An 11,656-nucleotide genomic window follows, 5' to 3' on the forward strand; every position below is an offset into this window, starting at 1 on the left:
ACATTAAAAACACTTAGGGCGCAATCCTAATCCTTTCTAGCACTGACATAAGGGCAATGCAGCCCTGAGGAAAGGGAACAAACATTCCCTTACTTTGAGGAGGCCTCCATGAGTGACACCCAACTGCAGGATGCAGCACATGTCCCATTGGCACTGTTATGCGAGTGCTGGAAAGCACTGACATAAGGGGCTAGGATTGTGCCCTTAGAAAGTCATAAGTTAATTTCCTGCCATTTGATTAAAAACTTTGACATGAAAAGGTCAAAGGAAAATTCATACCCTTTTCACCCAGTCCCAGTCCCTGGCCCTTCACTTCTGCTTTTCCCTCTCTATCTGCCTAACCATCTACCTCATTTGCCTTTCTCTCACACAGGAGTCCTGGTTGTCCCTAACCCATTCCTGCTCCGTCAGCCTTCTAACACAGGAAGTCTTTTCCCCCACACTTAAGGTTTGGCCATCTATTTTGTACACTGGATTATGAAAATATACTTGTAGAACTCCACTAGCAACATGTACCACACAAAGCCAAAGTCCACTAAGTACACAGATCAGTGGTCCCTGACTACTGTATGCTAGATGATCTCTGTGATCATTTAGAACCAACAAACCAATTCGAAGCCCTAAAATTGGAACAAGGAAACCAGATTTCATCTGTATTGGTTTGACATGGGCCAGGAATGAATAAAATGCAACCTACTCCATGTATTGACCTGATAAAACCTGCAGGGCTGAAAGGGCTGCCCTCCTATTCAGGCATCTTATACTGTACCTAGAACTGTATGCCTTACCGCCACCATCTACAATGTTTAGCCAGAACAGTGTTCCTCAACATTTGACCCCTGCCGTACCACTTTGCATGATCCACCTATTGGAAGTACCACTGGAAGTAACTAATGATGATGTCATCACCAGTTACTTCCAGATTGGAAGACCAGACACAATGCATGTCAACAAACACCAGTAAGAGGCAGATGGGAGGGCTTTTTTGAGCATGCAAAAAGCGCTCACTGGAGCTTGGCCGGCTAAGCTGAACATCCTATTGCTGCTCGTCATTCTGCATCATTGGTCTTGCTGCCAGGCAGTGGGGGTCTGGGGGTCCCAAGTGTACCACCAGATATCACCTCAAGTACCACCAGTGGTACAAGTACCACTTGATTGAGAAACACTGGCTTAGAAAACAGGGCAGGGCTGATTCCCAAAACACATTTGCTACACTACTGAGGTAGCAATGACCATAGCGAGAGACAGGATAACAGATACCTGACAATGATTTACAGGTGCATGCAGGAAAATGAGATATCTGCCAACTGCATGTGTTTCAGCTGACTGAGGCTTCTATCCTATCCACACTTACCTGAGAGTAAGACCCATTAACAATAATGGCACTTACTTCTGAGTAGACATGCATAGGCTCTGAGTGAAGAGACCATGAAGAAAGCAATTAATAAAGGAGGCAAATCACAGAAGATGGATTTCAAGTGGCTGCAATCCTATCCACAATTACCTGGGAGCAAGCCTCATTGAGTATAATGGGACTTAACTTCTGAGTAGACATGCACAGGAGTGGGTTCTAAGGCTGCAATCCTAACCACACTTACCTGGGAGTAAGCCTCATTGAGTTTAATGGAACTTACTTCTGAGTAGACAGGTACAGGACTGGGCTCTAAGTAAGTGATGGGGAAGACTCGCTCCCTGTATTCGGAGGCAGCCCCACAAGGCAGCAGGTGAGGGCAAGTGCTGCAGCGGGACGTGGGAGTCTGCAGGGGGGCTGGGAAGAGGGCGAGGGACGGGGGAGCGTGAGGAGGGCTGGCGGGGCGCTGGAGGGGGCCACGCGGGAGCGCGCGGTGGGTCGGGGAGGCTGGGGTGTGACGGTGGCTGCTGTGAGGCGGGAGAGCGGGCAGGCGGGGGGTCGGTACCTGCGGCGCTGTCTGGACACTGCGGGAGCCCTCAGGAGCGGCGGGAGTCCAGTCGCCGCCTCTCTCAGCCCGGCTCGGGCCAGAGCCGCCGGGAGCAGTGAGTAAGCGGACGCAGCCTAGAGCGTCGCTCTCCGGCAGGAGGACCCGGGCCGGTGGAGAGGGAGAGGAGCGGCAGCAGCTGCCAACATAGACTAAAAACAGGTTCAATGAACCTAGACTGACAAGTCCATTGTCATAGCCAGCACTTTCGGGTTCTTTTTGTCGCGATTTTTTTCTCCTATGGGAGAGTGGCTCATAGGGAGTGATGGAGAAAAGGCAGGTTTTTGGAGGGAAAGGGCGAGCTTGCTCCAAAAATGGACCCGAAGATCGAAGCTCATGTTCTTTTTGACTTAAAGTGTGCAAAATATAGTGCATTTCTTTATACATTTAAGCATAAGAACATAAGCTAAGCCTTGCTGGATCAGGCCAAAGGCCTATCTAGTCTAGCATCCTGTTTCCTACAGTGGTCCAGAGGCATGCAATGGATGGGGAAGCAGCCTCCCCACTGGAAACGTTCCGCCACCTTGGGAGCTGCACAAGCACACTCAACCCATGCGCAGAGCTTGCACACCTCCCATGGTGGCAACACTTTTCAAAGGACTCCAGTGGGGAGGCTCTGCCTCACCTGCCTCCCCATCCACCGTACACCCCTGCAGTGGTCCATCAGCTGTCTCTGGGAAGCCCACATGAGAACCATACCTCTGTCTCTCAATCTTTCTCTCTCTCACCATTGCTCTCTCACGCACCACTTTTGAACCTGAAGGCAGTGCATAGCAATCATGAGTAGTAGCCACTGACAGACCTGTCTCCCATGAACAGATCTAATCACCACTCTAAACCCCAAATGAACCCAAATAACACATTCTGAATTTGATCCAGGCAATAAGAGTTTTCAGGAAAAGGGTCAGATTGATAACTTCTGAAAGAGTCAGACCAAAATCACTGGGTCCATTGAAATAATTGGGCTTGATACAGCAAGTCACAAACCTCCACTTTCCAGTACCTGTTTCAGGGCAAAAGGCTATTCTGTTTTCCAGAAAAAGGAGTGGAGTTAGGCAGAGCAGTCAAAATCAGAGGCCACTGGACTAACTGGTATCATATAACAAACCAGAAAAGTCCTCTAATTCCACCTTCTGGTACCTGTCCCAGACTTGGTTTTTCTCAGAAAAGGAGCTGAAATTCAAGCTAGAATGATCAATCAAAATTAAAAGTCCTGTTGGATTAACTGGGAATGACATAGGGCACAATTCTAACCAGATCTGCTCGGATGTAAGTCCTATTTTGTTCAGTGGTGCTTACTCTCAGGAAAGTGTGGTTAGGATGACAGCCATAGGATAGAAAGCACAAAACCTACCCAATTCCCACATTGAACTATGTAGTCAGGCTATTCAAAACTGTTGCTTGTTAAAAACAGGGGGATGGCTGGGAAGGGGTTAATATAATTTTGCTAATGTCTAGATGCTATGTGCAAAATATTGTTCTCATGTATCTCATGCGTTATTAAATGCCAGCCACAGTTTTTTGTGCATAGTAATGGGCTATAAAATCATGCCTGTTCCAGTTTGACCTTTCCCATTCTGGAGAGGTTTTGGATGGAAGGGGTTAATAATAAAGGTGTGCTTATGGAATGGTTTCAGGTCTAAAATATTGTTCTCAAGGTCTCTAAAAACACTGTTTTTAGAGAACTGTGTGTTGGGACCCACTAGGTGAGTTGTGAGCCAATTTCAGGTGCATCCCCATTCATTTCAATGTGCACTTTATTTTTAATATATTAGACCTGATGCTACCATGGTATGTGACTGCATCTGGGGAAATGTTACAGATCTGTACTTTGAACAGTCTATTCTGTATATGCTTTTAACAATGATAGTCAATGGGGCTTATCTTGGTAAGTGTGGATAGGATTGCAAACTTTGGGATATTTGGGAAATTTTTTAAAAAACACATCAACAACTGCTAGGGAGAGTTAGAAGGGTTCTTCCTTACTTTAAATAAATGTTTAAACTTACACTTATTGTAAATTTTATTTACTTATATAATTTGATTTGATTTTGTCATATAGGAGTGTTAAAAATTTAACTGCTCGATGATGCCACTTCTGACCATGACAACACTTCCAGATTAATATCACTTCTGGTGGGCCCGGCAGATTGTCATTCTAAAAAAGTGGGTCCGGGTGCTAAAAAAATTTGAGAACCACTGCTCTAAAACATACTGCCAGTTTTGCATCTGTTTCATTTATTCATGGCCCAATTACATCATCCTGATTGAATTGTTTTTACTGCTGGTGGGAGATGCCTTTTTCTGTTTGTTCCCACCACTCATTTAGTTTTCTGCTCTGTTGTAATAATTTAATTAACATAAGAACATAAGAAGAGCCCTGCTGGATCAGGCCAAAGGCCATCTAGTCCAGCTTTCTGTATCTCACAGTGGCCCACCAAATGCTTCAGGGAGCCCCAGGGAGCACACAGGACAACAAGAAACCTGCATCCCGGTGCCATCTCTTCATCCGGCACTCTGAGGTAACCCACTTCTAAAATCAGAAGGTTGCATATATCAATCATGGCTTGTAAACCATGATGGACTTCTCCTCCAGAAGGGGATTTGTCCAATCCCCTCTTGTAGGCCTCCAGGCCAGATGCCATCCCCACATGCTGTGGCAAGGAGTTCCACAGACTAATTACATGCGAGGTAAAGAAATATTTTCTTTTGCCTGTCCTACCTCTCCCCAAAACTCAGTGTTAGTAGATGTCCCCTGGTTCTGGTGTTGTGTGAGAGGGAGATTGTTTGTATCTGTGTGTCTGAGTAGCCTCAGGGTTGTTAAAAACAATGCTTTAAAATGGATGTTATCCTCCCTCCAACCTGCCCCATCTCTCTCTCTCTCTCTTTGTGTGTGTGAGTCTACCCGTTCCACCTCTATGGCCACCGTGTGGAGGTCATATGACTTCAAGCTCTGGGCGGCTGGCGCAGAAGGCGGCTAAGGGGAGGCAGATGCTCCAATAGGGCTTCCTCGTAATGCCAGCCAACGACGGAGGTCAATAGCTAGAGGTGATCGACTGTAGGGCTTCCTCTGAGCTGCGGGGCCTCTTTGGGCATACCAGAATTAGGCGCTGGAACAGGTCTCTTGGTGGGCTAAATAATAAGGCGCCTGTTCTCCTGAGCATACTAAGAGTGCCTTCTCCCTACCCATGACTTGGGGTGTGTTTTTTTGGTGGTTTTTTCCCAAAATTGCTCGATTAAAAGAGCAAATTGTGGTGTCATGTGTTTTGATTCATTTTAATAAATCATAATTATAAATTAGCATCACTTTAAAAATGCACTAGGTAGATGATATAGTGTCAGTAGATAATAATATGTCAGTCACAATGTTATTTCTAACAAGATAACTAAATTGTAACTATAGTCATCTACAATCTAACTAATTGTAACAATCTAACTCATTGTAGCATTCAATTTATTTAGATTTTAAGAGCCCAGTCCTATGCATGTCTACTCAGAAGTAATTCCCATTATAGTCAATGGGGCTTACTCCCAGGTAAGTGTGGACAGGATTGTAGCCTGAGTTATAGTGGCCTTGTATTGGTACTGATTTTATGCTGGTCTGCGACTGTAATCAATCAAATCTTTATTGATTTCTAAATGGAAAAGTAATCTAAGATATTTTCCAGAAATATAAACACCAAAAAGCGATGTTTTGTGTTTTTATTCAGATATTTTAACACCAAAAAGCGATGTTTTGTGTTTTTAACAAAAAAAACAACCTACCCATGATAAATCTCAAAGGAGGGAATGCAATTGCTTTACATTCTGTTGAGCTCTGGACCACTCAGATGGTGGGGCATGTTGTGTTAAGTCCATTATTATGGCAGATGTACTGTACTTGTATATTTTTCTTTACCTTAATAAACAGAATCTGGATCAGGTCTCCAAACTGGGACCATGGCATGGGTGGGACGTTAACCCATTGCTTCTCCACCCCACCCCCCAATTTCTGCTCCAGTTGCTGTTTACCTGGAAGAAGAGTGCCTGTTGACATTGAGTGCCCATGTTTTGGAAAAGGAGTTTGCAAATTTTCCACTGCCAGGATCTCATTGCTCAGTCTTGCTCTTATGGTGGGCTAAAGCTGATCAGTTATAGGAAATAAGATATACATTTTATTTATAAACAAGAGTTTTCACAAAAGGAGAAAAATATTTGCAACTGTAGGACTGTTTGCTGTCTCTCACTGTCAGCCAGAGTGACCCAGCACAGCAGTTACTCCAACCAGCAGGTGGAAGAAAGTATGTGTGGTGATGGGAGGAAGGGTGCGTCATTCATTGGCAGTGGTTCTGGAACAGCATCTGTGGCTGTTCCTGTGGCTGAAAAGGCCAATTCTAGAGTGACAATCCCTTCCACATTGGGAGCAAATGTAGTCTGTCCACACCAGATCCATCCAGATGTGCTAGTAGACCACAAATGACCTGTGGGCTATATTTTTGAGGACTGTTGCTTAAGGATCCTCTTTTCACAGCTAATTTGGTTCAGACCTCTGGATCATTGAGTAGATCCATGTGTTTTTTGTTTCAAGGTACTTCTGAAACAGAAAGATATTCCCTCCATCTGTACCCAAAAGTTGGGACTCGATGGGTCATATGAACAATATCTTAATTTAGGCTTTTTGCATGTGAAGGCAAAAAAAAGCTATCCACAGGAACAGCCAAGGAACACACTGTAATACACAATATTGCTCATGCCACAGCAGTTGTCAAACAACTGACATGCATTCTTACACACACACACACACACACACACACACACACACAGCTCTCTCTTTTGTGCCAACTACCACAGACCAGTTTGTGCTGGCAAAATATTTAGTTTTCCCCTTTAAAAAAAATCCCCTTGGATTTGAATGTGGTTAAAAGGTGTGTCCCTGTTTTTCCTGCTCCATATGTCTTTGCTTATAGCTGTCAAATACACCACCCACACATGCCTGCAAGCACTAGTAGTGTATCAGTTGTGCTAATTAATAACACAGAAGAGCAATTCACAGTCTGTTACACCCACGTACCACAGGAAGTGCCTAGGCAGACACAAAATTATGTCTGCTTAAGGCTCTGTTCTACAGAGATGTCCCCCAGCTCCAGTGCATTGCATGCGTCAGTTCTTCAAGATCACTGTGAATAGAGGGTATTCTTTAATGAGTCAGATCCTGTGATAGCTGGAGAACTCAAATTCCCTCTACAGTAAATGCGCTGTTTCCTTTTAGTCCTAATCCACTGCAGAAGATAAGCTTATTATGCTGTGTTCTTAAGTATAAGCTTGAAGCAAAGTTCAGACAAAGTGCTACGTGCAAAGAAAAGTATTGCTAGTGAGTGCTTACTGTAGTTTTTTAGGAATCACTAGAGCAAAGAAACTGAGTAAACCTGACAGTTCTGGGCAAATTTATGAAATATACCATTTGTTGTTTTTAGTTCTGATCTCAGTTTGTTCTATTTTTCCCTTCACTTTACTATTTATAGTGCAGGAGATGAAGGGGAATCCTTCAGCATCGGGGATTGTCCCAGCTCCAGATGGAGTGGTGTGCAAAGTCTGTAGGCTTGCCTCCAGGAACAAGTACTATTGGAAGGACCCTTTAGTTTTGTTCATATAGGGGAGACTTCTGGACCTAGCAATACTTTGGGTCCAGCTGGGTCCTAGCAATACTTTGGGTCCCTTCCTGACTAGTGATTTTTTTATTGTAATATCTTGATTGGCCCAGTTGCTAGAATCATGGAGACTTCTGTATTGTACAGCCAGGCCTTGGTGTGATATACCTTTGGTGTGATAAATTTTGTTCATTCCTGTTCATTGGTTTTGGCACACTGTGGTCTGGATTATACGGGTTAACTCTGATTAAGCTTAACCAGATGGACATCCCCTGAGCCTTTCCGCCCTTCACATGCCAGTGTGGAGTTCCCTTCCCCAGTAAGAACATCTCCTTTGGATTTTCCCCTTTCCAGTGCCTCTCAGCTGTGGCACTGGGTGCATATAGGCTAAATGTTGGTGAATCTTTTTAGATTAGGGACTCCTTTGGGACAGGGAGCCATTTAGTTATTTGACTTTGTCTGTAAACCACTTTGTAACTTTTTGTTGAAAAGTGGTATATAAATATTGATGATTATGATGATGATTGTTATCTTCCCCAGGAATCATATTTTTACCCTTAAAAGTACCAAGGAAGGAATTTCCAACTTATTCAGAATCTTTAGTGGATTAAGAGTGTGGTTGCACTCATTTGGTGCTGTAGCTTATCCAGCTTCATCTGAGTGCACCAAGTAGCAGCAAGATTTCCCCTTAAGAAGTTCTTGTTCACATTTTGGACAAAATGCTTATTTATTGTTTTCTTTTGTTTGATTTAGCTTTCTTGCATTTACAGAGAAGTGGATAAAATAGCAAAGGAGAAATTACCTTAATATCCGTATTTTACCGTGCTAAGGACAGTGAAACATCAGAAACTTAGTACTAGTAATATGAACATTTAAAGATATTGCAGGCAAGAAGAGCTAAAACACATTGACAATCCAATCCTATGCAGAGTTAGGGTCCCTAAGGCAGTTGAGTTAAATGGGCTGAGGCATGCATAATTCTACCTAAAATTTGGCTGTAAGTGCCATTTGGTAATTATTGTTGAAAAATTAAGCACTCAGCTAAGAGGGAATCCAAAATGTCTTTTTCTCATCTTCATAGCAGTTTCCTTAACACATAACTTCATTTTGCTTTCTGTGTGAACTAAAAGAGAGAACATCATGAAAAAAGGAGGTGTGGAAATAATAGAAACTGTGCCAACAAGATGCTGAAAAGGCAGAGAGAAAAGAGGCATTCTGTGGTTGAAGAGCAAAGGCCATAAGAAAGAGAAGAGCTAATGATGTTGAATCTTCGGTCTCACACCAAACCCAAAACAGTGGATTAGGATTTAGGCAGCAAGTGTTGCAACAGAACTATTTCTTTAAAATACTTGATTCAGCATCCTTGAAATTGAGCTTTATGAAAAAATGTGCCCATGTTTTGAGTGTTTGCTGCACGGGGGAGTAGGCAGAGCCATAATGTCTTTTTCTGGTGTTTAGAACTGTGAAGCAGGAGACACACTATGTACTGTACCCTAGAAAGATTGCTAGACTTCCTAGCTATCTGCCTTACTGTGCTGTTATTTAGCAAGACAATAATAATAGTCTAACTGTAATCTAGTAGTCTCATAGATATTCTGATAGCAATCACTTTCAATCTCAAGAACCTAGACCACATGTAACTCAGAGGTTGTTTGCAAATGCATCCTAAGAGGCTTTGAGACTAATGATGAGTAGTGAATTGCAGTAGCACATTCTTGCAAATAGTAGCATGGCACAGCAGACACTATATGCCATGCTATTATTTGCAGGAATATCTGATATTTGCAGGAATATCTGATGCTGTATCACAGGGTCTGGGCTGGTAAAATTGTGACATGATACAGCACCTCTCTTGCTCCAGAACAGGGGAAGAAACAGACACGATTTGTACAAGCTTTACTAGATGCTGTACTTGTACTTGGTGTTGCCAATCCAGAATAAAGTCAGTGCTTCCAGTTGACTTTTTCATGTGCTAACATTTTCCGATATAAACCAAATAATGTAAACCAATTGTCTTATGATGGCAGATGGTTGCTAATCAGCACAGTGTTAGGGTGGCATACAAATCATGTTTAACAGTTACATAAATTAAACATAAATTTCACATATACATATCTAAGGCTGCAATCCTAACCACACTTTCCTGAGAATAAGCCCCACTGAACAAAAAAGAACTTACTTCTGAGTAGACCTGGTTAGGATTGTGCCCTAAATGATGTACGAATATGTATAGTGCTACACAGTCTTATTGGAGACTGACCTGTCTGGAGCAGAAGCAACTTCATGGCCAGGTCCACCTATGCCAGAACCTCAGTACAATAGCCACTCCATGCCATAGCCATAGAATGGGAACCATTCTTTCTCTGACTCTACCATACACATGCAGTTTGCTTGAAAACCAATGAAAAGGCCATTGGGAAGTTGGAGGAAAAGAAGCTTGGTTGACTATTCCGTATCCCACATCCAACCACATGCTCCCTGAGCCATGCAGATGGCAACTGTGAGATCCCAATTTTACAGTGCAAATTATTTACTGTATTTAATTTATTTTACTCAATTTGTATCCTGTGTTTGTATGTGCTCCTATACATGTTTACTCAGAAGTAGACCCCACTGAATTCAGTGGTGCTTACTCCCAGATAAGTATGTATAGGATCACTATACATACTTATACATACTTGAGTATGGGCACAACCAATGGGCAAGCTGAAGTAAGTTGCATTAGTGGTGGACTGTGAGAGGTTGGGGGGGGGGCGCAGATTCAGGGTGCTTTCATTTCCAGCCTGCTGTGGTTGCATACTGCAGTGATCCACTTCCTTCTGTCACACACACAAAGATCTGGCCCTGAGAAGTTGAACTTAGGTGGGATGTTTTATGGCCCAATTCTATCCAACTTTCCAGTGCTGGTGCAGCCACATTGCAGCCCTGAGGAAAGGGAACAAATGTTCCCTTATCTAGAGGAGGCTTCCATGATTCCCCCCCCCCCCAGGATGCAGCTCATGCCCCTTTGGCATGTCTGCACCGGCACTGGACAATAGGATTTTGGCCCTTAGTTGACTAGTTTGTTGGTTTTGTCCCACTCAAGTGTTTATTATTTCTAACATTTTTATCATAATCCTGGCAATGTTTTCTGCTTTATAATTTGCTGCTAAAAATAGATCTTTCTTTATGAAGATTAAAACACCCCCCAGAGTTTTGTGAATACATGTTGCCAGAATTTCTTTGTAGCAGATTTATTTGGTGCTGTGGTGAAGTACATGTATCAGCACTTGTAGGAGTACTGTATACAAATATAAAACAAGAGGGTAGAGAACACACCAAAATGCTGGGAGGGACCTATGGCCTTTTGGAGACATGCATAATAAGTTCTGGCTTGGAATTTTTAATTAAAACAAAAATTCAGGCTTGGCCTTTGTCTGGCAGAAGCATTTGAGCAGTGACTTGCTCAAAAGGGAGATCCATGGCAATAATGCAAGACCATTTGAGCCAAAGTTACATACTGTATCCTATTTGTGGAAGTTATAGCCCATACTGTGAACTGGTTAGTTGGTGCAAATGGTCCATTCATTCTCTGCACATTTAAAATGTAGACCCAGTGTCTGCATTGGGCATATAGAGGAAGATTCAACAAGCAAGTTGGGGGGCACCTTCCTCCCTAATTTGAGAACTCTGTGTGTGTGGTGAGAGAGAATCAGCTCATTAGTGCTGATCGGTTTGAGGAAAATCTCTTTCCTACCCCATAATAGAATGTGATTGAAAAAAGTGTGGTTATTTATTTTAAAATATTTCTTTAAAACATTTCTAGGCTGCCTTTTCTTCCTGATAAATGACCATCAAGCAGCTTCCATAATTATAAATCATAGGAAAAAGAAAATGAACAGTTGGAACAACCAACCAATCAAAACAGAGGCCACCAAACTGAGCATACAATATGCAAACAAAAGACAATATACAGTCTCATCTACCTCACAGGGTTGTTGTGAGAACAAAAGGAGGCAAGGAACCCGGTTCAACATCCTGAGCTCCTTATATAAAAATATGGTATAAAAATGGTGAAAAATAAAATAATAAAAC

At 42.8% G+C, this 11,656-nt stretch overlaps 1 protein-coding gene across 1 annotated transcript in view; it reads right to left on the minus strand.

The window, feature by feature from the left end:
• FRS3 (fibroblast growth factor receptor substrate 3) overlaps positions 1-2,002 on the minus strand; it is a 28,926-nt gene extending 26,924 nt beyond the window's left edge. Inside the window, exon 1 of the mRNA XM_066625332.1 lies at positions 1,917-2,002. The gene's annotated coding sequence lies outside the window, so the exon portion shown is untranslated. The remainder of the gene's footprint in view (positions 1-1,916) is intronic.
• Between the last annotated feature and the right edge of the window lie 9,654 nt (positions 2,003-11,656).

This window comes from Tiliqua scincoides, chromosome 4 (genome assembly GCF_035046505.1).
Source record: "Tiliqua scincoides isolate rTilSci1 chromosome 4, rTilSci1.hap2, whole genome shotgun sequence".
Classification (NCBI taxonomy): Eukaryota; Metazoa; Chordata; class Lepidosauria; order Squamata; family Scincidae; genus Tiliqua; species Tiliqua scincoides.